The 25,782-nt window shown below is 42.1% G+C and overlaps 1 pseudogene; it reads right to left on the bottom strand.

The window, feature by feature from the left end:
* Positions 1-10,244: 10,244 nt before the first annotated feature.
* On the bottom strand, positions 10,245-11,826 carry LOC102219192 (annotated as a pseudogene).
* Positions 11,827-25,782: the final 13,956 nt, after the last annotated feature.

The following is a 25,782-nucleotide window of genomic DNA, read 5'->3' as shown; positions in this document are numbered from 1 at the left end:
GTGTATGCAACGCATAGGGGGCGCTGCACTAGACGGGGCGCAAAAACGATGTGGGGAATTTTTTTTTCTAGTCAGCATTTTATGTACTTAACAGCAGTTTGTGTATGAAATGATCAATAACAGAGGAACAGCACTGATCAGGCGGCCCTCCCCTCCTGCCAGCCGCTCTCCCCTCCCATGTAGCTCGAGCAGCGGCCCTTCGAGAATGAGCTGAGGCGCGTTTTTTTTTTTCTTTTAAATTTGAATTGTAGTAATGCGCTCGACTACAGGGAGCTAAAGATGGGGCGGCAGAAAAAACACCAGGGCACAAAACAGAAAACGGAAGAGGGGAGGAATAAAGATGTTAGAGAGATGAAGAAAATTTTTTCAAAGTGGTTGAAAGACAGAAGGTAAGTAATGTCCGTCTATCAACAAGAGAGTTGTAAATATTCAGGTTAGCTTAAGCTAGGCTAAAATGACAGGCGGTTGTTGTTGTCCAATACGGGACGCGATTTATTCCGTATTGCTATAAATGTCTGATAGACACACCTATCACACACATCTCGACAATAAGTGTAATAATAATGACCAAAACAGAACAGAGGAAATATTAAGGTCAGCTAAATTGTCGTTGCGGGACCTAAATACGAACCTCCTCCTCGCCTCCCCACGAACTGACGCTGTTGTCATGGTTACCTAGAGACGGTTGCTACGCAGGCGCGGTGTGCTGCTATCAACCCGCGTCTTTTTAAAATGTCCACCCGATAAAACACCGTCCTTAGAAGCAAAACCTCTGGCAAAAACACAGACGGTAGTAGGAAGACACACATTCCAGGGTAAACAACCAGAGTGAAGTTTAATAGGGGCATTAAAAAATGTGTCGGTGATATTCAGTGGCGCACAGTGGGTTGTTTGATATCAGACAGAATGGGTCAGGAGAGGAACAGCAGACCCGTCAGAACCTAAAGAACCAGACATCAGTCTCTTCATCCCTCAGTCATTTCCTGAGACCTAAAAATAATATAAATGGCGATTTAATGAACAAATCATACAAATAGATTAATAGTAAATAAATAAATATTGTGAAGAGAAACCGTTTATTTTTTCAACATTAAAAATGTTTGTTAGGATAGTGTAGGAAAAATGTTGATATCTTTTATAAATACAGTGTTTTGTGGTCAATATTATTTCACCATTTTATTAATGTGGGTTGCCAGTTTGGATCAGGCTTCCTATCAAGCTATAAGAATGATAGAAAACATGCTAACAAAAAGCCTCAGACACAGTCTAACAGAAGTGGCTCTTTGGCTCAAATATATACTGCTCAAAAAAATAAAGGGAACACTTTAAGTGTTAAACACCTGTTTAAGTGTTCCCTTTATTTTTTTTATTTTTTTTATATTAAATTATGACATGCGATGACATGTTCGCATACACCTCAGAAAGTACGTAGTTGTGCCCCTGGTCACAACAACAAATGTTACAGGACAATAAATTGTCCCAGAAGTTATTGTGATAAACGATAATATTGTTGTACAATGGCAATGGTATAACAATGCAAGAACAGATTCTCATTTGTCAATAAACTTTAAATTCTTATGAAGATTCAACACTGGAACTGGAAGACCTTTTAAATAACCAAAATAAATAAAACAACAGAAACAACAAATAAAAAGGATTATTAAGTCTCTATAAACTAAATTATCCTTCAAAAAAAGATCTGGTTGAGACCAAAACTCCAGACTGAAAACTTTCATCATCCAGATTTAGGCAGAAATAGAAAAACAATAAATCAGGCAAATGGAAATTATTGAGTTTGTTTTAACTGATCATACAATTAATTGATTCATCGTTTTTTGCAACATGACACTTATTTTATGACTCTTGTTTTACATTTACATTTTTATAACCTTCTGTAAGTCTGAATCGGTTCATAGACCCTTACTACCGGTAATAATTTTGTTGTTTTTATTTTATTTCTTTTCTGCTTTTCTCTTTATTTGTAACAACGGGGTTTTTCTTCTTCTTAATTGCAATAAATGAACGAACATGTACATCCACATGTCACTTCATTCATCCAAACACAATAAATGAAGTGACATGTTGATGTACAAATCACTTGAGGATTTATCCTCAAAAATCAATTCTGGATTTATCCTCAAGTGAAGAAGTTTAAAAATAAATGTGCAGAAATGTTAACTGGTTCTTGGAATGTGTGGCTTTAAAATCAGCGCAAAAACAATAACAATTATAATTACTCACCTGGAAAATATGAAAGCAGACATGGTTTTTACAGGAAACCCATCTTTTGGATTCATGAGTATAAAACCTCGAGTGTAACCAATGCAGCCATTTTAATTCATCAGCATACAATACCAAACAACGTTGTATCAAGTTTATTGCATAAAATATTCAGTTCATCCAATATATATTTATAAAGTAGAGTAGTTTAAACTCTTTCGAGTGTTAGAATTACTCAATCACTTATAACAACTTATATATAATAATTAACACCAATTCTGAGAAGGACCAAATAAAGTGTTGATTTAATTCTACCAAATTCACAGATAATGAGTGACTTGGACCGTCGTCTCCCAGCAGATGAGCTTCATAAATCACATCTTAAAATACCAAACAACAAATCACCTGATGGATTCTGTAAACAATCCCGGTCCAATCTTCTGTAATACAGCAAATAAAATGTAATTATTATTGTTACCGCTGAGCCCCATCAAACCCCCATGGACCCTCCTAGCTGCCGTCAGGTTCCTCTGGTTCTGATTCATGTCCTACCAGCATCGCGCTCCGGTCCGCTGTAGCAGCGGTTTTATACGGGAGGCCAGACCCTCTGAATTTGTTTGACTCCTCATTCAACCAATACTGCAGAGGAACGGTTTTCCAGAGTCAGCACAATCAGGAAGTGTCACAGCGTCCCTACGTTGGAACGACATGCCCACGTTCTTTCTCCAATCTTTAAGATCAACCGCGTCTTTCGCCCAGTCTAAAACTACCAACGTTCACACAGTAAAACTCCTGACGTGTGGGTATAAGAGTATAAGAAGTCACGTACAGCACTATATTATGCAATGTTCACGCTTGAAAATAGAAATAAAATAAACATAATGTCCTGGAAAACTTACTGTATTCACACACAAACCTTCCTAGTAGTTCTCACAGCTTGGATCTTAAAGTTACCGGCCCGTCAGGTTGCAACGCCGTTCTCTTTCTATAAAGAGCTTTTAAATATTAATAGGTAATATATATTTTAGTGTCTTTATAAAGCAGTATAAAGATCTACTAAATCAAAACATCTCAACTATTTGAACTGCAGGAATAAGGTGGTGAGATCAGAAAATCATCCTAGTTCATTATTCAAATTATATATTTAATGTGTTCATATGATCAAATATTCATATGCAGGAATTATATCCTGAAAATAAAATGTTTCCATTTTCAATTTGACAGCAGGATTTCATAACTTTGTAATGTTTGCATTCTATAGAATAGAATAGAAGTATTTTATTCATCCCAGCAGGGAAATTACTTCGCAGTTACAGCATAGAGACAAGACAAGACAAGAGACAAGACACAATAACAATGTCCGGGTGTTGAGTCTGGAGTTTGGCTGTGGTAGAGCTGATGACGTCACAGGCCACAGCGGACGTAAACTCCCTCGGCAATTAATACGGCCGCATTCCCACAGCCAGAAGTTCAATGTCCGGGCTACAATCTGTTAACTTCACGTTAACATGACCGGGATTACACCACCTCTCACTCACATAAAGTGCAATCCCATGCCTGCTTGGGAATATAAAATATAAAGTGTTTAATTTCCCCATAAGTGCAGTTTTATTATTATCTATTCAGACTGATAGAGAAAAAATCTGAGGGGCCGTTCAGGACAAAAATTATGTTTTGCCTTACACACACTACTAAAGACTCATACACACACACACAAAATATTAAAATTGCACGTATATACTATTAAAATGTCACACTTACACATACAATTTTTCTCTCTCATGCATACACTAAAGACTAAGATTGCGCATATTAAAATATACTTATCAAGGACTCGGAGGACGTAGGGCTCTAACGCCGGAGTGAGTGGCATTAGAGCCCTGAGGGAACCAACGAGCATTTGAGGAGGGAGCAGTAGAGAACGGCTGGCCGAAATTAGCGTTCATAAATCGGATCAACCTTGAGCTAAACGCCGCTTACTCCGTGGAGCGCCAATATCTAACTTGAAGCTAACGTCACTGTGGTAACAACGCATGCGTGATCTGATCTCCAAATTATGCCCCCCCTCTTCCGTGACAACTCACACATACAAAAAATGAGTCTTTCACACAGAGAAATACAAGTCCAATTCATTCATTCATCCATTCATTCATTCATTCATTCAGCCTAGTGTTAGTTCACACACACACATACATCGACCTATCATTCAGAATAGTATGTCTGTATCCTATGTGTGTGTGATATTTTAATAGTGTATATGTGTAATTTTAGTATTTTGTGTGTGTGTATGAGTCTTTAGTAGAGTGTGTGAGACAAAACATAGTTTTAGTCCTAAACGGCCCCTCATAACAACAATCTTACAGGACCTCTAAAATATACGCTTATGTGAAGAGCTATACATCAAACCTGAAACATGAATATGGCTGAATATTAACTACACATGTGAACTACACATGTATACGTAACCAGGAGAAAAATGGGTACATATCAAAAATGTATTTTGTAAACCATGTTTTGCTTTTATTTCACCGACTGGTTGTAATTCTTGTTTTTGTCAGCATGTGGTGCTGTTGTTACAGAGAGGTCTAAAATTACCGGAAGTAGAAAACATCTCGTTTATGTACCGTGGCACCCTAACTGGTAAAACGGAAGAGAAGGACATTTTTTGAGCCGAGACCTGCTGGAGAAGACGACTCCATGGCCACATGAGCGAAGAATCCAGGTGTTCGGTAATTAATGTTTGAACTGAATTATCTTCCGTGGACAAAGCTACAGAGATGATGCTAATGTTATGTTTTTCTGTTTGTCCTCTTTTAGAGGTGCCACTGCCGTTGTTAAGATTTCAGCTTTTATGTGAAGCTGCGTTGCTACTCTATTGAGTGCTAATAGGGTTGTTAGCCCGCCATTTCACTGAAGCTAAGGTTTTCTACTGATACAATACGGGTCATTCAGTTTTCCATATATTGAACCTCATTCTTTTCATTTTTTGCAACTCAGAGGGAAAAGTTTTTTTTTTTTTTTTTTAATTAAAGAACCCCTTTTATTTGAAGCTCCGTGTACTGTATTGAAAGAGGTCTTGTGCGAAAATCTGAATTTGTGGTCATAATCCATGTTAGAGTAAATATTTACACTCAGGTACTGTAATCTGTTTTTGTGTCACACTGATGTGATTTCTCACCATTTTCAACTTATCTGTCTCCATGGATACCGCCTATATACTCAAACGACTTTCTTTGTTAGCTGGAGCCTTCCGGTGGTTTACGCAAATGCGTTTCAGCTCGTTTATGATTGGTGAATGATGTTGCTATGGGATTTTGTTATCAACCTGATTCTATTGGCTGTTAGATGTGTCAGTCACCCAAATCAACCAATGGGCTGCATAAAATCTCCCCTGTATGTTTGGTTTTCTGACTCAATGCTTCTATAACCAGAGCGCCCAGGACTGTGCTTTTTAGTAGTAATTCACTATTATATTGTTTACAAAAAATCACTGTTATTAATTGCAAATAATATTTATAGCAAGATATAGGAAAAAATAAATAAATTTTAAAAAGAGAGAGAATTTTGTAATTAGTGTCAAAATGTCCAAAAATGGCACATTTGGAATGTTTGCCTAGAATTTTATTAACCAATACCTTTCTAAAATGTCTATGCTTCAGTTTTCTGGAATGAAATTTGGTCCAGTAATTGGTCAGAACCTGTATTGTGAATTGCTAGAGGTTCTATGTTTCCACTGCATGCTTTTAAGGAAAATCCACATTACGTAATGTATTCTATTAGAATTTATTATTTTTATTTAGTATTTTTTCACTGTGTACCATATGTATTTGTTATTTCTCAGTAATACAAGTGTTGATTTTTAGACTTCTAGAGTATTCTCAGGAATATTACCGTTATTTTGATACCTGAACCAGTCAAATACACCTTGTAGTTCCTGAGATGTATGGAATTCATTTTGGGGATGTCTTTTTGGAGAACTCTTAAAAAAAGTTTCCAAAAAAGAGGCTGTGGTACGAACTGCAGGTCAAACAGATTAGATGATCTGAGGAACACAGATCGTTTTTTAAAGGATCGACTTTAAACTGTTTAAAAGGAAAAGGTGGAACCTGATTCATCTGGTTCTACTGACTGTCTGGTTCAGTGAAGTGAGTTGGAACCGGTTCTGGTGCCTCAGGTTTACCTGTCGCTGTAGAGCACAGGTGTCAAACTCCAGTCCTCAAGGGCCGGTGTCCTGCAACCTTTAGTTGTGCCTCTGCTGCACCATACCTGAATGGAATAATTAGGTCATTAAGGCTCTGGAGAACTGATCTACACAAGGAGGAGATAATTAAGCCATTTCATTCCAGTGTTTTGTACCTGTGGCACATCTAAAAACTTCCAACTCGTTCACGTCTGCTCGTTCACCGAGCAGACGTTCACCGCTGACCCGGACGACTGCCACACCTGCAGACACGGAGCAGTTCAGAACCAGAACCGGCAGGGCGAAGATCCGCAACCGCTCTTCGCTCAGATGGAGGTCAGTCTGCGTCCGGCTCCAGTCGGCCAGCTGCAGGTCCAACAGCTGGCGGCAGAACCGTGACCCCTGAGGCCTGTGACAGCAGCAGGGCCAGGCCGTGGTCGCCTAAACACACACATCACCATGGTTACACACACACATTGCCAAACACTGTTTATAGCTCCAGTTTAAATTCACTATCAGGTTCTGCCGGTCTCCATCAGAACCCGAGGTTCTGTCTGCTCCTCTCACCTTCCCTCTGGGCGAGTTGGCACGCCTCGCTGACGCGGCAGCCCGTCAGGTAGCCGAACAGTTTAAATTATAGGTTTAAATTATTTTATCACCAGATTAAATGAGAAAATCTGATCCATGTGTGAGTGAGGAAGAGTAGGAATGTGGAGCTTAGCAGGCTGCTCTACCTGGGCCTGCACCAAGAGCTACCTTGTTGCTGAAATGTGCCATAAAACAGGGTTTGTACGGGAATCCTAGACTTGAATTTACTACTTATTTTTACTATCGCTACAATATTTTTACTCCATCCATCCATTTTCTTCCACTTTATCCAGGGTTGGGTCGTGGGGGTGGCAGTTTAAAAAGGGTGGCCCAGACTTCCCTCTCCCCAGCCACTTGTTCCAACTCCTCCAGGGGGGAATCCCAACTGTAACCCAGTGTTAAAAACACAAGTAAATAATTAATAGATGTTGATTTAATGTCTTCTTCTACAAGATTAAAAAGTATAAATAGATTTCATGTCTTATTATACAGTAAGAGTTAAAAGTAATAAAGTTAAAAAAATAAGTTAATAAATATGTTCATAAATATAGATAAAAAGTTCTAAAAATCTTTAAAAACTTTGACATGCTTTTAGTGATTGCTTTTAGTGACAGATTAAACAACCAATAGCTGGCACAGTGTGATTTCACATCAGCCAATGAGGTTGATTGTCCCGCCTCTTTAACTGATGTGCTGAGATTTTGCTCAGACTACGTCAGACACGCTTGAGAGCTCAGCGCTAACGGTTGTTTCCGCTAATAGCCTGGAGATCTTGTCAAATTTGACAGACTCTTGGAAATCTGTAAGAAAAAACAACGTTAAGATAGTTTAGCAAAATATATAATTCAAAATAGTAAATCCGTTTATATTAAATCTCAGAAAGCTTCCCTTGTGAGCGGCTGAAGCCCAGAAAAATCCCCTTGTAGCGTCGTGTAGCATCGGAGCCAACTGCCAAGCACGCGCTTGGCAGTTGGCTCAGTAAATTCGCTGAAAATTGGATAAAATACCGAGTAACTGATCAAATTTAATAAAAATAAAATTGTATTGTAAGATTTTATTATTATTGTGTATGTTGTGTTTTTTCTATGTAGTTGCACTTATTTTTCTATTAGCACATGTTCCAATATTTCAACGGTGCTAATTCATGGTTCATGGTGCTGTAATGTGCTTTTCTGTTGGCATTGCTTGGGAACTTTCTGTTCTGAGTAGGTCAGAGCTAATGTGAGGTTCTAATCCACATTCTGATGTTAAATATAGTGTTATAGATAGAAATATATATATATATTTTTTCCATATATTGAACCTCATTCTTTTCATTTTTTGCAACTCAGAGGGAAATTTTTTTTTTTTTTTTCTAAATTAAAGAACCCCTTTTATTTGAAGCTCCGTGTACTGTATTAAAAGAGGTCTTGTGCGAAATTCTGAATCTGAATATATATATATACATATATATATATTCAGATATAATATATACTATATTTAATTTAAAAATATTTATTATATATACATATAATATATTCATATAAATATATCTGAATATATAGATAGATAGAAAGCTAATTTCTTTAGTTTTACTGATGTGTTGGTAATATTGAACTCTGATAACTTGAATATTGTTGTACAACATGGAAAAAACTTGAGAAATGATGAAAGATCTTTTTGAATTGTAGCTTAAGCTTTATTGATATTAGCATCCTGTATTTTAAGATGCTTTACTTTGGCCTTGTTCCAGGTCAAGATCATCCTCTCCAGAACTTGGGATGGCGAGTCCCAGCCCAGAGGTCCAAGTGAACTGGTATATGGTGACCCGACTGGTCACTAGCTGTGAGACATTGAATGAACATTTGACACACACATTGAAAAGACTAAACAAACATTGAATGAACGTTTGACAGACACATCGAAAAGACTGGGTTATTTATTTTATTTAATTTTTTCATGTTGGTGGGATTGAGGAGGTCTTCGAAGTATTCTGCCCACCGGCCCACAATGTCCCGAGTAGAGGTCAGCAGCACACCATCCCCACTATAAACAGCGTTGGTGCTGTACTGCTTCCCCCTCCTTAGATGCCGGATGGTGGACCAGAATTGCCTCAAAGCCGTGCGGAAGTCTTTCTCCATGGCCTCTCCAAACTGCTCCCACGCCTGAGTTTTTGCCTCAGTAACCACCTGAGCCGCATGCCACTTCGCCCGCTGGTACCCATCAGCTGCTTCCGGAGTCCCACAGGCCACAAAGGCCTGATAGGACTTCTTCTTCAGCCTGACAGCATCCCTCACCGAAGGTGTCCACCAACGGGTTTGAGGGTTGCCACCGCGACAGGCACTTACAACTTTGTGGCCACAGCTCCGATAAGCCGCCTCGACAATGGAAGCATGAAACATGGCCCACTCAGACTCAATGTCCTCCACCTCCCCCGGAACTTGTTCAAAGTTCTGCTGGAGATGGGAGTTAAAGCTCTGTCTCACAGGGGATTCCACCAGACGTTCCCAGCAGACCCTCACAACACGTTTGGGCCTGCCAGGTCTGACCGGCATCCTCCCCCACCACCGGAGCCGACTTACCACCAGGTAGTGGTCAGTGGACAGCTCTGCACCTCTCTTCACCCGAGTGTCCAAGACGTACGGCCGGAGATCCAATGAAACGACGACACAGTCGATCATCAAACTGGTGCCAAGTGCACATATGGACACCCTTATGTCTGAACATGGTGTTCGTTATGGACAATCCATGACGAGCACAGAAGTCCAACAACAGAACACCACTCAAGTTCAGATCGGGGGAGGGGGGAAGCGTTCCTCCCAACCACAGCCCTCCAGGTCTCACTGTCATTGCCCACGTGAGCGTTGAAGTCCCCCAGCAGAACAAGGGAGTTCTACAACAAGGGAGCGGCACTCAATCAGTTGAAACACCTTTCCAAAACCAGTCGCTCTCATCATCCTGAGAGAACTGAGAGACAACTGTGTCCAACTCCTTCCCAGGAAAGTAATAGTCCATTATCTTCTCCATACCCGTGGTCGCCACGTATCCAAGGCCCCAACCAAGTGGGATAATGAAGGGAACGAGCGTCTTCGTAACGCTAAACATTGTTACTCTGCACAAATCTGAATGTCCAAGAACTGCAGGGAACTCACTCCACAGTACTCCAAAGTAGCTACTTTAAGTTACTTTGAAAACATGGTGTGAAGGACAGCAACGCAGATCCTTAACAGTATGTTGAGAACGATCTAACACTACTGTATGTCTCTGGATCTTTGGCTCAAGCCTTTTCAACCATCTTTGTGTGCTGGGAGAAGATGGCATCAAACGCCTCATCTCTGTGCGTCATGGCAGTAAACAACATGGGCTTTTTGGTGGTAGGCATTGCTACTGAAATCCCCATCCCAGAACCAGGTAGCACTGAGAAAGCCTTATGCTTCTTGACTTCAGTGATGTCATTAAGTTTGATGGCTATATTTCTCTTATTCCTGTAGCTCTCAATACACAAGTAGTTCTCTGTAACGTACAGGACTCTGGGACTTATGTACTTTTTTGGGGTCTTCCTGTCTCTATCAGGCAGCAGGCCAGCCGTTCTCACACACTTGGCAGAGGGCGCTCACTCTCCGGAAGGTTGAAAGCCTCGTGAAAAGCTCCTCTCTTTGTGCTGTGGTATCAGCCGCCACTTTCTTCTCGTCTGGGACTGAGAAGAGCAGCATTACAAATGCTCCTTCAGGCCCTTGCTGTGGCAATCCATCTGCTCAGGGCGGTGTTGCCATGCTCCTTCAGCTGCAGGTCGGTGGGTAAGTTGGTCCAGGCGGTGTAGGGGGCGTCAAAGCGCTGCCGTAGCTTGGGGCACCTTTTAAAGATCAAGTCAATAATGAATAACTTGATCCCTACAAAAACACCTATGATAAAGCCCAGCAGCTGGTATGGAAACATGCATGAGAAGATGAAGGCCAGCCACAGTCCCACATAGATCTTTAGGGTGAGCTCTGGCCGGACCCACATGCACAGATTTTTTATCTTCTCAAGGATGTTGGCCATGTTTCCAAAAAGCTTCTGAGCTTTCTGAGCAGCAATGAGAGCCAAGTGGACCATCTGAAAGACATTTAGGTTGTCTTTTGGATGTTCCAGTGGCTCACACACGTCAGGTACGATGCTCCACTGGATCCTCCAGCCTCTGGAAATTAGATACTTTAGGGAAAGGCGGAGAATCAACAGGAGCAGGAAGATGGGGATGGTCCAGCCATGCCACGCTGCGTACATGTACACAATGAAGACAATGGCAGTCGTGTACACAGAGTACCAGTTGGATAAGGCAGACAGGTTGCTCATGAAGTATGCCACAGGTCTGAAATCTTGTTCAAGGCGTCTAATGTTGTCAGTTAGCTTCCTGGGACGTAATGGGTCCTCTCTCTCCACAATCGTCTCCTCTGGCTGGAAACAGAAGTATTCCATGTAAACTCCGAAACGATTGTGAAGCCAATTCACAAAGCTCTCGTTAGGTTTTTCTGTTGGTTAAGGGGATGGAGGTTTTGATGACTGAGATGGAGAATCCTGAACTTCTAATTTTATGACTTTCTGTTCCAGCTCAATGCTTTTGGATCGTTCTTTCTCCAGTTTGTATTTAAGTGAATCTATGAGGGGCTCATCTTTCAGTTTCTTCAGCTCTTTCTGTAAAGCGATTCTAGAAGTCCTTTAACCTCATTCAAATCACTCTTTGGCTTTTCCTCCTCTCTGGGCAAGAAGCGCGTTTTCGTCACGACGTCGTCGCTGCTTTCTGTGTCCGATGTGCTGGGCGAGTCAAGGAAGTTGTCCCGTCTTTGGAACCAAAACTGGATTTTGTCAAAACACCTCAGCATTTTGGGCGCTATGGAAACGATCAGAGCAGTTCTGCATGAGTCAAGCTGAAATAATGACTAAATGTAATCACAAAAATGTATGTTTGACATTTGCTAAAAGTAGTTTTGGTCAAAACTGCTTTAAACAAAAGAGAGGGGAGAAGACATGGAGCAAAGGTCAACTAGACAAGCAAAATAAATCAACAATCATTTTTTTGGACTCTGGGAGGAAGCCGGAGAGAACCCACTAATGCACTAGGAGAAAATGCAAACCCCATGAAGACAGAAGAACCCAGGCTGGAATTCAGACCCAGGCAAACGGTTTATTCAAAGAAAAGAAATGTTTTAATCACACCTAAGCACAATTTAGAGACCAATTAACTAAACAGCCTTTATTTCAGACTGTGGCAGGAAGCCGGAGAGAAACCTGCAAACAGGAAACCTGTCAAATCTTTTTACCTTTCAATCCCATAATTTTATTTAACTGAACACATCAGGACACATGTTCAGTCCCAATCAGATTTCTCCAGACTCGAAATGGTCAATAATGATTTGTTCTGGGATTTTTTCATCTTCCGAATTTGTTATTTTTAGCTCCTCTCCAAAAGTTCCTTAATCATGTTCAAGAGGAGGGGCTGGAGAAACCGTAACGTCAAGTGTGACTTCATTTCTTACCTTTTCCCACAGACATCCGTTGGTTGTTCCTTGAACATGAAACGCTTTTCCAAAAGCAGTTGCTCCCGTCATCCTGCGAGACCTGGGACACACTTTGGTCCGCTATCGTCGCCATACCCGACGTCGCCATGCATGAAAGGTCCCGATGAAGCGGGAGCGTGGAGGGAAAACGCGCCTCCTTCTGGCACCGAGAAGAGCATTGGAAATGCTCCTTCGGGCCATGCTCCATCGGGCCTTTGCTTTGGCCATCCACCTGCTCAGCAAGGTGTTTCTGGGGTCCCTCAGCTGCAGGTCAGTGGGTAAATCAGCCCAGAGGTTGTAGGGGACGTCAAACTGCTGCCGCAGCTTTGGGAACCTTTCAAAGATCAAGTCAATGATAAAAATCTTGATCCCTACAGAAACACCTATGACAAAACCCAGCAGCTGGAATGGAAACATGCATGAGAAGATAAAAAACAGCCAAAGTCCCACGTAGATCTTAACAGTGAGCTCTGGCCGGGCCCACATGCAGAGGTTTTTTATCTTCTCAAGCATGTCGGCCGTGTTTCCAAAAAGCTTCTGAGTTTTCTGAGCAGTTTTGACAATCCAGTGGAACATCTGAACGATATTTAGGTTCTCTTGTAGATGTTCCACTGGCTCACCCATGTCGGGTATGATGCTCCACTCGATCCTCCAGGCTTTGGAAATTAGATAATTTACAGAAAGCTGGAGAATCATGAAGAGCAGGACGAAGAAAAAACAGGCAGTCATGTGCACAGAGCGCCAGCTGGACAAAGCAGACAGGTTTCTAAAAAAGTGTTCCACAGGTCTCATGTCTTTCTCAAAGCGTCTCATGTTGTGGGTCATCTTCATGGGGTTTAATCCGTCCTCTCTCTCCTCAATCGCCCCCTGGTGGAAATGGAAGTTGTCCAAAAAAGCTCTAAAACAGTTTTTATAAAACTTTATAAATATGTGTTTTAAATTTTAAGACTTTGAGTAAAAGATATCAAGTCTTTTCAAGTAAACAGCTTCAAGTCGAGTCAAGTCCCAAGTCAATGGCATGAAAGTCAAAGTCAAGTCTGAGTCTTTGAGCATTTTTTCAAGTCAAGTCTCAAGTCGTGATTTTAACGACTCGAGTCCCCACCTCTGTTGACAATCCAGTGGAACATCTGAACCATATTTAGGTTCTCTTGTAGATGTTTCACTGGCTCACCCATGTCGGGTATGATGCTCCACTCGATCCTCCAGCCTTTGGAAATTAGATAATTTACAGAAAGCTGGAGAATCATGAAGAGCAGGACGAAAGAAAAGGTCCAGCCATGCCACACTGTGCACATGTAGATGAAGAAAAAACAGGCAGTCATGTGCACAGAGCGCCAGCTGGACAAAGCAGACAGGTTTCTAAAAAAGTGTTCCACAGGTCTCATGTCTTTCTCAAAGCGTCTCATGTTGTTTGTTATCTTGATGGGGCTTAATGCCATTAAGCCCCAAGCTTTTTATAGTTTTTCCGGCTTCTTCTCTTGCTTATCCCACTTATGCTTTAGATTTATCTGTCGAGTTCCAACTTTGTTGTGGGCATTTTTACCCGACTCTGGAGAGCTAACTGACTATACTCCTATTCCCTCCACCATCTTGTCCGAAGTCCATCTAATATACTGGATGTCTTACTTTTACACTTTGATTCATATATAAGTGACATGAATGAAATTTTACAAATTCTAAAATAGTAAAGCAGTGGTCCCCAACCTTTTTATTACGACCTGTCAAGACTTGGCAGTTTTGCTGCAGCCCGGCGGGTGAACCGTCAGATAATGCTTCTGCATGTTGGTGTTCCTGCTGAAGCTTTTTTTTTTTTTTTTTTGCCCTGATTTTTTCTTTACGACAATCTTACAACGTCCTGCAGTGTGTGGTGTGTTGAATATGCCCGTTTGAAAATCGGGCATATTCAACATTGTCTTGGCCCGATTATCACAGCCTGTGGGGTTTTTCCCTGACTGGGAGCGAGAACGCAGCCTGTTGAATGAGACAGGTAGCCAATCAGAAAGCGCGGTGACATAAGAACGGAGGGAATCCCAAACTGTTGACATGGCAACTGAGAGTCTGGTGGACATCAGAGGTAATATGTGGAAATGTTTATTACTATATGTAAATGTCATTTTTATATATATTTACTATATGTGGTAATGTTTATTCAGTTAAAAATGTTAACTACAAAAAAACATAACTCATCTCCAAATCATAGTGCAGCAAATAGAGTGGCTGCTCCCGCCGTCTTTTATCAAACGCCTTTTCTTTTAGTTTCATCTTTTATCGCGTAAAATGAGTCCACAAACTATCACTACTACTTCTACATAGTCCAGTCATTTTCTACATGGAAAATGACTGTAGGGAACAACAGAAAAATGCTGAACAAATGGTTTAATGCAAGGATGATTCTGGGAAAATAGCAGGGCGACATGACAATGCTTCTATTTCTATGATTAAATCTGAAAATGTTTCTGCTTCTGTGACTGCATCTGAAACAAAGGGAGTTAAGCCCGCACCTTACAATTCTTCTTCTTCTTCTCTTCCCACACATCTGTACCCGGACTTGAGTGCTCTCTCTGTGTTGGATCCGGACCTCAACGCCTACCCGATTCCACCACTACGACAAGCGGTACCTGCACCAACAGCTGGGGTCCCTCAACCTTCAACAACAACAACGGCTGCAGCAGCAGCTGCCGCTCCTTCTAAGGAGGTGGCAGAAATTCTTGTGCCTGAGGATGAAGAACTGTTCAGTGATGAAGAGGATGAAAAGATGGCGCGTCCAATACAAGTTTTCAACTGAAGATGTTAAAAAAAGGGTAGGAGAGAAGATGATCTCAGATCTAGAGACAGGAACAAAGGACAATCTTCGAAGCCAAGCGTGGCTACTGAGTTGAATGCACCCATGGTTGAGGTTATGGGTCTGATGGACCAGATGTCGTCTTTCGATCTTGGACCACCCAGGACATTGAGGACCTGCAAAAAATCTAACTAATCCCCTCCATTCTGGAACTGTCTTTGCTGACCAGCTCGGTGAATTCTGCCGTGAATTCCGGCCTACGGGAGCAGAACTGTGGAGACTTCTGGCCAGAAAATTTGAACCCACTGATTTGGCAAAAATTCATGTCTTTTTGACCATACCTGAGGACCAATTAAAGAACATTGACTGGGATGACAGTGACAATGACAATTATAAAACGATTCTCACTGGACTTGCAAATACCATAAATATTACGTTTCCAGTCCGAATAGACATGGCCTCCATCTATACATAAAAAAGAAAACAACAACCAAATGGGAGTACTGATGACTTCATTCATTGCCTTATGGACACCATTACAACATACGGAGGCCATGCCAGGCCAGATACTTTCAACAATCAAGCTCCACCTGGCCCTTGGGAAAGTATTACCTGTGATGCCATAATTAAAGGATTGCTACCAGACATCTCAAAGAAACTGAAACAGAGCTATGTGGGTTGGGCTGAGCAACCCCATTTGGAAGATGTCAGACGTTATGCCAGACATGCACAGCAGCAAGTGGACAGCCGCATCAGAGAGCAAAAGGACAAGGTGGAAAAAGAACTTCATTTGGCTGCTGTTACAATGTACTATGATCAATCGAGGAGAGAAAGAGGACAACCCAGAGGACAAGGCCGTGGCCGGCGAGGACGAGGCTACGCTCCTCACAACAGAGATGCTGATGTTTGTCACAGTTGCGGGGAGCCTGGTCATTACCGCCGGCACTGTCCCAGGAATTACAGGAACATGGCAGATTGACTAGAAGGGGCGAGCAAGGACGGATCGGCTCAGGGGGTGCACTCAACCGAGTGTAACGTAATGCACACACACACCTATACAAGCAAATTGTGTGAATGTCAGTGATCCTGCTCCTTGCAATGAAAAGCTGCTTGCTGACTGTGAGGATTTGAATGAGTCTCCTGTTTTTCCTGTTTCTGGCAAAGAAGAGCTGCTTGCTGACAGTGACACATTTGACAAAATTCTAAATGCAATTTCTGACTTAGAAGAGAAATTTGGCCTTAAAAAGCAAACTTATGCTCATTTTGCATCTCATGCATAAAAGGCCGTCCCGACTTTTGATTTGACTATTTCAGGGAAAAAGGTGTCCTTTATGGTTGACTCCGGAGCAACATCTTCAATTGTGAGAAAAAAAGAATTTAGTATTCCACCAAAACTTAGTGGGAATTGTCTAGTCACTGTCTGTTTGCCTGAGGTCAGGTAGTAAAGGAGATAATTACTACCCCTATTGCATGTAAAACTCCTCAAGGATTCTCTTTCAAACATTCATTTTTGTTGTCAGATATGTGCCCAGTAAATGTTATAGGGCGAGATCTGATGTGCCGATTAGGGATTCATCTTGTCTCGACACCGGAGGGCGTAAAAGTTGCATCGCGGCCTGATTGGACTCACACAGCTGTGAAATTTGACTCGTCTGCTCTTAACTATGTATATAAATGGAAGCTTCCAAATTCAATTCTTTCAGAACAACTTCTTGCAGAAGTAAAAACTTTAATATCTCTTTTTTTCCGATATTAAACAGCATGATGAATTAAGCTGCATTTCTAATGTTTCATTGGGAGCTGATTGTGATTATGAGAAGCGATGTTTCCGAGCTCCTTCTGAAAACTGTCAACATCTGCTTTGTTTTGGAAAACACACACAGCAGGTTTGGCTGTCTCTCTCTCAGCTGAGCAGAGACCGTTTTTTTTGTGGCAAAATTGCAAGAATTGGAATAGAGTGATGTAGGATAATTTATTCATGCGTGTAAAAATGAGACTGATTGGATTATTTCACCTGCTGACCCAAATGTAATGTTTTCTGAACGCATGTCGGCATTCAAAAAATTGTTTCATTGTGCAGTGCACTGTCAAAAAACTGTGGAATTGATTCCTACCACAGACCTAAATTTTGGAACATGCTTTTTATCTCACACAGATCTGTCTTCACTACCAAAAGCGCTGTCTAAAGTTCCTGATGACTTTTGGGCTAAAAGCAAATATGATGTAGGTCTAATTAAAGGGTGTGAACAAGTTATTACCCTGAAATCCCCTCAAACCTGAAGCTGTTGAAGGCATAAAACGTCTTTTTGAAGCTCTACAAAAAGCCGGCATCATTGTTCCCTGTAATAACTCTCCAGTTCGCTCACCAATATGTCCTGTAAAAAAAGGCAAAGATCCCTGGGGAACGTCAAGAATGGAAATCCTCAGGGGCTGTTTATGAAAATGGAATATGGATGGGTCCAAATGGCAAGCCGTGCCTTCCTAAACATATTTTCCCACACTTCTCAAAACTGACTCATGGTTTTGACCATGTTTCAAAGTCTGGAATGATTGCTGCACTTACAGCACACTGGTTTACAAAAGGATTCAGTTCTTTTGCACAAAGACACTGTAAAACATGCATGATTTGTGCAACACACAATACAGGGAGAGGTGCGAGCGCATCTCAGGCTGCACAGCCTCCACCTGACAGACCTTTTAACTATTTGATGATGGACTTTATTGAACCTTCCCCTGCTGAGGGGAAGAAATTTTTGCTTGTACATGTTTAGCAAATGGGTGGAAGCTTTACCATCAAAGCATGTGGACAGTCACACCGTAACTAAAGCTCTGCTGACTGAAATGATTCCACGATGGGGTATTCCTGACAGGATTAGCAGTGACAATGGCACACACTTTGTTAATGCTGCATTAACTGAAGTGGGAAAGTTTTAGGTACGACTCTAAAAACTCACTGCGGGTATTACCCACAGAGTGCATTTTAAAGACCAAACTAGCTAAATGCTGTGAGGAAACAGGTCTGTCATGGGTTAAAGCCCTACCAATCGTTTTGACTTATATGAGGATGCAAAGAAGAGCCAGGATTAACCTCAGTCCATTTGAAATCCTGTTTGGCAGATCTCCTAACTTGGGTTTACGGCCTCAGAGAAAGGTCCTTCCTTCCACTTCTGTCCGTGATGATGCAAAGTTGTCTTACTGTCAAAACCTGTCGAATGTGATTTCTCAAGTTTTTCAGACGGTGAAAGACGCATTGCCATGTCCTGCCGAGACTCCACTACATGCCATCAAACCCGGTGATTGGGTCATGGTGAAAGACTTTCGGAGGACGCATTGGAACTCCAAACGCTGGTAGGGACTGTTTCAAGTGCTACTCGTCACAGTTACGGCTGTTAAGGTTGCAGAGCGGGCAACGTGGATTCACACCAGCCAGTGTAAACGGGTACCGGAGCCTTGAGAGGACACTCATCCTGACGGGGAGGAATTCGTCCAGCAGTCGACAGAACAACATACCAAGGAGGACGACACGCAACTTTCTGAATGAGGATAAATGACCTTACTGCTGCTGGTGTTAAGTGCTAGTAACCTCTGACACCGCAGACAGCCATGTTTCATTTCTTGCATCGCTGAATACCTTCATTTTGGTGTTAAGTGCTAGTAACCTCTGACACCCATCATTCGGGAAAAGAAAAGAGACGACACAAAGGAATACAGAAGGGACAAACACATCAACGAACATTGGTTGTTTTGTACATCAAAAGGCTCCCCAACCAAAGAACTATTGCTGGTCCACTGGCGAATGGTCGAAGTGGGGATCGAAGATTAAAATAAATATTAAAAGAGTTCCTGAGAGAAAGAAAGAAAAAGGGAGTTCATCATGACGGCGATCACCCTTTCATCTTGTTCCAATTGCAATTATTTGTGTTGGCTATTTTTAATTTTTTGTTGTTTGTTTGTATCACTCAGGTGGTGGGGTTTATTTCCCTCTGATAAGGTGGAAAATTTTCCTCTACATGAATTGCGAGATATTAAATGGCTGTCTACCATTGATTTGCAACTTAAACATTCCACTCCTTACGCCTTGAATTTGTGGTACCACTATGCTAAGTATATTGCAGCACACTGGTTTCCATATTGAACAGGTCAAATTGCTATGTTTGCTCACACATGCCTTTAGCTGCCCACTCCCCAATGGTGATTCCACAGCCTTATCCAAACATCTCTGACTTGTTTCCAGACATTTTGAATTCTCCTCCACTTCCAGCTCTTAATGGTTCCACAAAGCTCTTTCAGGTCACCAACGCATTCTTTGAGGAACCTTTCATTGGCCCTGTTCACATTCCACCTGAAGTAGGATTTGACTGTTTTTTGAATTCCAAAGTTGAACTGATAGGTCACACTCCTACATTTACGGACAATATACCCCATTCATATTGCAAATCTGTACTTGTTCCTTGCGCTCCGTATGCTAACAATGCTTCTCTTAATTACTCTCGAGCTCCTCCAGGAACTATCTGTTCCCCTTATTACCAGGTGCCAGATGCCCTTGGCACTTTGCCCCGAATTGATATGTTCTGGCTCTGTGGATATTCCCTTTACCTGGCTCTCCCAGCATATTGGGCCGGTAGGTGTGCCCCAGTTATAGCAAAGCATTCTTATGTTGTTGGCAGTATAAAAAAACCCATAGACCCGCATGACCCGATTTGGGGTTCAAATGTCTCAGAGGATGGCAAGTTGTGGACTCGGGGTCAGAGGGCTGTTCTATCCTTCCTTCCTTAGGTATTGGTAAAGTTATGCTTCGTGTGGAGACTTTGAGTTACAGGTTTGAGTCATTTGTTAATGATATTTTGGTTGGTCTTGGAGCAGCTAAAGTCGAATTAACTGCGTTAAGCCTAATGGCTCTTCAAAATAGAATGGTTCTAGATCAACTAGCAGCTTCTACAGGGGGGTTGTGTGATGGTGGGTGCTTCTTCTTGTACTTTTATTCCAGCTGATGATGAAGATGGTGGTGCTGTTGCTCATGCACTGTCTAACCTGACAGCTCTAAAGAACGCTCTTAATGATGACCATGCTTCTCCGTCCGATTGGTTGTCGTGATTTTCAGGTAACGGTTGGAGACAACTCCTAATAAAACTTCTCACACCTGTGTTTATTGTATTGGGGATATTAGTGATCTTATCTTGCTATGTGATTCCCCTACTTAAAAGGATAGTAGAAAATGTCATTAACGTTCATCTCCTGAAGTACACTTTCCTTACTCACAAAACCAATCAGTTCCGTAACCCTACCTACCTGAGTGATGAATCTGATGACTTGGACTTTTTGTCCTCCAGTGATGAGGAGGTTAATGTGTAATGTTTGGCTTTTTTGTCTTTAAATAGTTAATCATTGATATTTTCAAGCTAGTATCCTAGCTTAGCTTTCCTATCCTGCTTTGCACATTACAGAAATGTCTATGTTTCACAAAAACAAATGCCTGTCCTTTCTGCATGTTCTGAATATGCATTTTATATTTTGATTTTACATTTCATTTGATCTGGAAATATGTTAGTTTTTTTTCTTTTTAGTTTTTTTCCTTTTAAGTTTTAGTTGGAGTTTCCTTTTAAGAATTGTTGTGGCATTGGTTTTAAATTGCTCAATGTGATTCAGTACAAATTGTATTTCTAGCTACTTATCGGGAAGGTTTTCTATTAAGCTTGAATTTTTGTTCGACACTGATTTTTGTTTTTTTTTTACTACTGATTTTATTATTTCTTGTTTTTTTTTTGTTTGTTCTTTTAACTTTTGGTTTTAGCTTTTGTGTTAAATTTTTTGTGTGTGTTTTTTGATTTTTTCATGTCTTCAATCATTGGTGTGATACCTCCACAATTTTCCTGGACAAACATATACAGGACCGTCTCCCTGGCAAGGAGGGGTTGCAGGATAACTTTTCCTACCTGACAGTCATATTGTTACAGGGTTCAATAAGTGAATGCCGGTAGGTTTTTCGTATCTTGCGTATATGTTTTTTTTTGTTGTTGTTTTTTTCTTTTTGTCACATCTTCCAAGATAGTGTTATGTTATATCTTTTAGCCAAAGAGGGAAATGATGATTAATATTAAATATTATATTTACTTATAATCAAAAGGGGGGGAAATGATGTGGAAAAATTACAACAAGGTCACACCTGCTAGTTGTATTGCTTTATGTTTATTCTAAGTTTCTAAATAGTCCCAAAAAGATAAAGCTATTTGGGTTACATGTACAAGGTTGGACACTGTTTTTCTCAGCTGCATGGGAACCAGTCTGTTTCCTATGCTGTGGATCCCTTTTGTATAAAACGCATGTGTTGTCTCTGCCTGGCAGAGCTTTCCGTTCAGACTTGCTCCATTATTGACTGTCCTACACGCTCTCTGACTTGTGCGCAATTCATGAATAAACCTGATTGAGTGATTTTACCTGAACAGTGCTTGGAAATAGATTTTTCCACCACAGTGCTAAAATACAAAGGTCTCGTTGGAGCCATGAGTTAAGTTTGGATTACGTTCTTTAATCTTGTTTTCAATAGTTAAGGTTGATTCTTGGTTTTTGGTTATAACAGTTCCCAAGTATTTCATTTCAGATTTAATTGGAATGCTAGATATTTCTTTTAGGGGAGTGTCGTGAATGGCTATAAGCTCACTTTTTTTTTAAACTTAGCATTGGTCCTGAAAAAAGTTTAATTTTATCAATTACAATTGGAACTTGCTTGTGATTTTTTAAGAAAATGGTGGTGTCATCTGCTAACTGGCTAATGATTAATTCTGTACCGAAAACGTCTCATTTCTCAATGTCTGCACAGTTTTTAAGATAGCTTGCTAACATTGCTGCAACCAAATTAGAGATATGGGGAAAATGGGACACCCTGGAGGAATTCCAACATTAATGTTAAATCTAGCTGTGGTGCCGTTGGGTAGTATTACACAACTATTAATGTTTTGATATAGACCTCTAATTAAGTTAAAGTTTGCTCCAAAACCTAAATGTTCAAGAACTGAACATAACATAACATTAGCATCATCTCTGTAGCTTTGTCCACGGAAGATAATTCAGTTCAAACATTAATTACCGAACACCTGGATTCTTCGCTCATGTGGCCATGGAGTCGTCTTCTCCAGCAGGTCTCGGCTCAAAAAATGTCCTTCTCTTCCGTTTTACCAGTTAGGGTGCCACGGTACATAAACGAGATGTTTTCTACTTCCGGTAATTTTAGACCTCTCTGTAACAACAGCACCACATGCTGACAAAAACAAGAATTACAACCAGTCGGTGAAATAAAAGCAAAACATGGTTTACAAAATACATTTTTGATATGTACCCATTTTTCTCCTGTTTACGTATACATGTGTAGTTCACATGTGTAGTTAATATTCAGCCATATTCATGTTTCAGGTTTGATGTATAGCTCTTCACATAAGCGTATATTTTTGAGTTCCTGTAAGATTGTTGTTATGAGGGGCCGTTTAGGACTAAAACTATGTTTTGTCTCACACACTCTACTAAAGACTCATACGCACACACAAAATACTAAAATTACACATATACACTATTAAAATATCACACACACATAGGATATAGACATACTGTTCTGAATGATAGGTCGATGTATGTGTGTGTGTGAACTAACACTAGGCTGGGAGGAATTGCCCCCCCAATCTGAACTCTAGTGGTGTTCTGTTGTTCCATAACTAACAACATGTTCAGGCATAAGGATGTGCACTTGGCACCAGGACACCCTAGGCCACAGTTCGATGATCGACTTTGTCGTCGTTTATTCTGCAGCCGTACGTCTTGGACACTCGGGTGAAGAGAGGTGCAGAGCTGTCCACTGATCACTACCCGGTGGTGAGTTGGCTCTGGTGGTGGGTGGGGGAGGATGCCGGTCAGACCTGGCAGGCCCAGACGTGTTGTGAGGGTCTGCTGGGAACGTCTGGCGGAATCCCCTGAGACCGATCCCATCTCTGGCAGAACTTTGAACACGTTCTGGAGGAGGTGGGGGACATTGAGTCCAAGTGAACCATGTTCCGTGCCTCCATTGTCGAGGCGGCTTATCGGAGCTGTGGCCGCAAGGTTGTCGGTGCCTGTCGCAGTGGCAACCCTCGAACCCGTTGGTGGACACCTTAGGTGAGGGATGCTGTCATGCTGAGGAAGGAGTCCTATCAAGCCTTTTTTGGCTTGTGAGACTACGGAAGCAGCTGATGGGTACCGGCGGGCGAAGCGACATGCGGCTCAGGTGGTTACTGAGGCAAAAACTCAGGCATGGGAGCAGTTTGGAGAGGCCATGGAGAAAGACTTCCGCACGGCTTTGAGGCGATTCTGGTCCACCATCCAGTGTCTCAGAAGGGAGAAGCAGTACAGCACCAACACTGTTTATAGTGAGGATGGTGTGCTGTTGACCTCGACTTGGGACGATTGTGGGCCGGTGGGCAGAATACTTCGAAGACCTCCTCAATCCCTCCAACATGCCTTCCATTGAGGAAGCTGAGCCTGGGGACTCTGGGTTGGGCTCTTCAATCTCTGGGGACGAGGTCGCCGAGGTGGTTAAAAAGCTCCTCGGTGGCAGGGCCCTGGGGGTGGATGAGATTCGCCCGGAGTTCCTTAAGGCTCTGGATGTTGTAGGGTCGTGTTGGCTGACATGACTCTGCAATATTGCATGGACATCGGGGGCAGGTCCCCTGGATTGGCAGATTGGGGTGGTGGTCCCCCTGTTCAAAAAGGGGGACCGAAGTGTGTGCTCCAATTATAGGGGTGTCACACACCCGTTTTCAGCCCGTTCAGATTTTCCTGACGGTTTGGCCCGTTTTCAGCCCGTTCAGGAGTTTCTCCTGACGGTTCGGCCCTTTCAGAAGTTTGCCTTGACCGATTCGGCCCATTCAGATTTTCCTGACGGTTCGGCCCGTTTTCAGCTCGTTCAGCAGTTTTTCCTGACAGTTCGGCCCGTTCAGGAGTTTGCCCTGGTCGGTTCGGCCCGTTCAGGCGTTATTCCTGACAGTTCGGTTCGTTCAGGAGTTTCTCCTGACGTTTTGGTCCGTTTTCGGCCCGTTCAGGAGTTATTCCTGACAGTTCGGCTCGTTCAGGAGTTTCTACTGACGGTTCGGCCCGTTCAAGAGTTTTTCCTGACGGTTCGGTCCGTTCAGGAGTTTTTCCTGACACTTTGGCCCGTTCAGGAGCTTCTCCTGACGGTTCGGCCCGTTTTCAGCCCGTTCAGATTTTCCTGACGGTTCGGCCCGTTCAGGAGATTCTCCTGACGGTTCGGCCCGTTGGGGAGTTTCTCCTGATGGTTCGGCCCGTTTTCAGCCCGTTCAGGAGTTATTCCTGACAGTTCGGCTCGTTCAGGAGTTTTTCCTGACACTTTGGCCCATTCAGGATCTGTGTCCTCTATCAAATTATGGGCAAGAATATTTTTTCATACACTGGTTTGTGAATAAAAACGTAGGTCTGACGTTAGAAAAACTGTTTCTATTTATATTTTTATAATCGTCCTCGCTATAGCGGGACAAAACCCGCCTCGCCCATAAACACAGAAATGTTTTGGCTGCAGAGAAACTTCTGACTTTAACTTCATCATTCTGCTAAAAGCCCGGTTCACTACAGGCAGCTTGAGTCGGTCCACCGACAGATAGAAAGAATATCTGATTTATATCAGACATCCTGATATAAGACACGGTACCGACTGTCACCACGAGTCGCAATGCAGATCAAAGCCCCGGTACCACCTGGTACCACCTGGTACCACCTGCTCTCTGTTCGCTCTGCTTCTCCTTAACGTTTCTATCAGGCAGGTTAAAGCTGCTGCTGACAGGATCTGGGCTGGAGGTTCACGACTGTAAATAGAACTTATTGCAGAACCTCAAGTGTTAAAGGAAGATTCGGCCCAATTAGAGTTCATGAAATAAACATCAGACAAAATATTGTAGCAATAATTAGAACCGCAGCAAAAAGCCAACGATCTGATTGGATGCTGGGAGACACCAGTGTGTTCAAGTTGTGCTAAAAGCAGTTAGCCTGTCAGAATCTATGCTAGCCTAAAATAGCCTCAATGCTAAACATGTAGCAGCTAATGCTAATGTTAGCATTTATAATCACATTTCTACAGAAACTCCATGAAATTGCGAAGATAAACGGATAGAAAAACATTTTGAAACCTGAAGAACAGATTAAAAATGATAAACATCTTTGTTGTTTATTTCTATGACTTGTGATGTAAAGCACAAGTTCCTCCCAACTACACCCCTCCGGGTCTCACTGTCAATGCCCACGTGAACGTTGAAGTCCCCCAGCAGAACAAGGAAGTCCCCAGGAGGGACACTCTCCAGTACCTCTTCTAAGGACTCCAAGAGGAGTGGGTAATCTGAACCGTCGTTCGGCCTGTAAGCACAAACAACAGTCAGGACCCGCCGCCCCACCCGTAGGCGGAGGGAAGCTACCATCTCGTTCACCGGGGTAAACCCCAACATACAGGCGCCGAGATGGGGAGCAACAAG

This window comes from Xiphophorus maculatus, chromosome 11 (genome assembly GCF_002775205.1).
Source record: "Xiphophorus maculatus strain JP 163 A chromosome 11, X_maculatus-5.0-male, whole genome shotgun sequence".
NCBI lineage: Eukaryota > Metazoa > Chordata > Actinopteri > Cyprinodontiformes > Poeciliidae > Xiphophorus > Xiphophorus maculatus.
The sequence above is the reverse complement of the archived record's forward strand: the minus strand, read 5'-3'. Positions and strand labels throughout refer to the sequence as shown.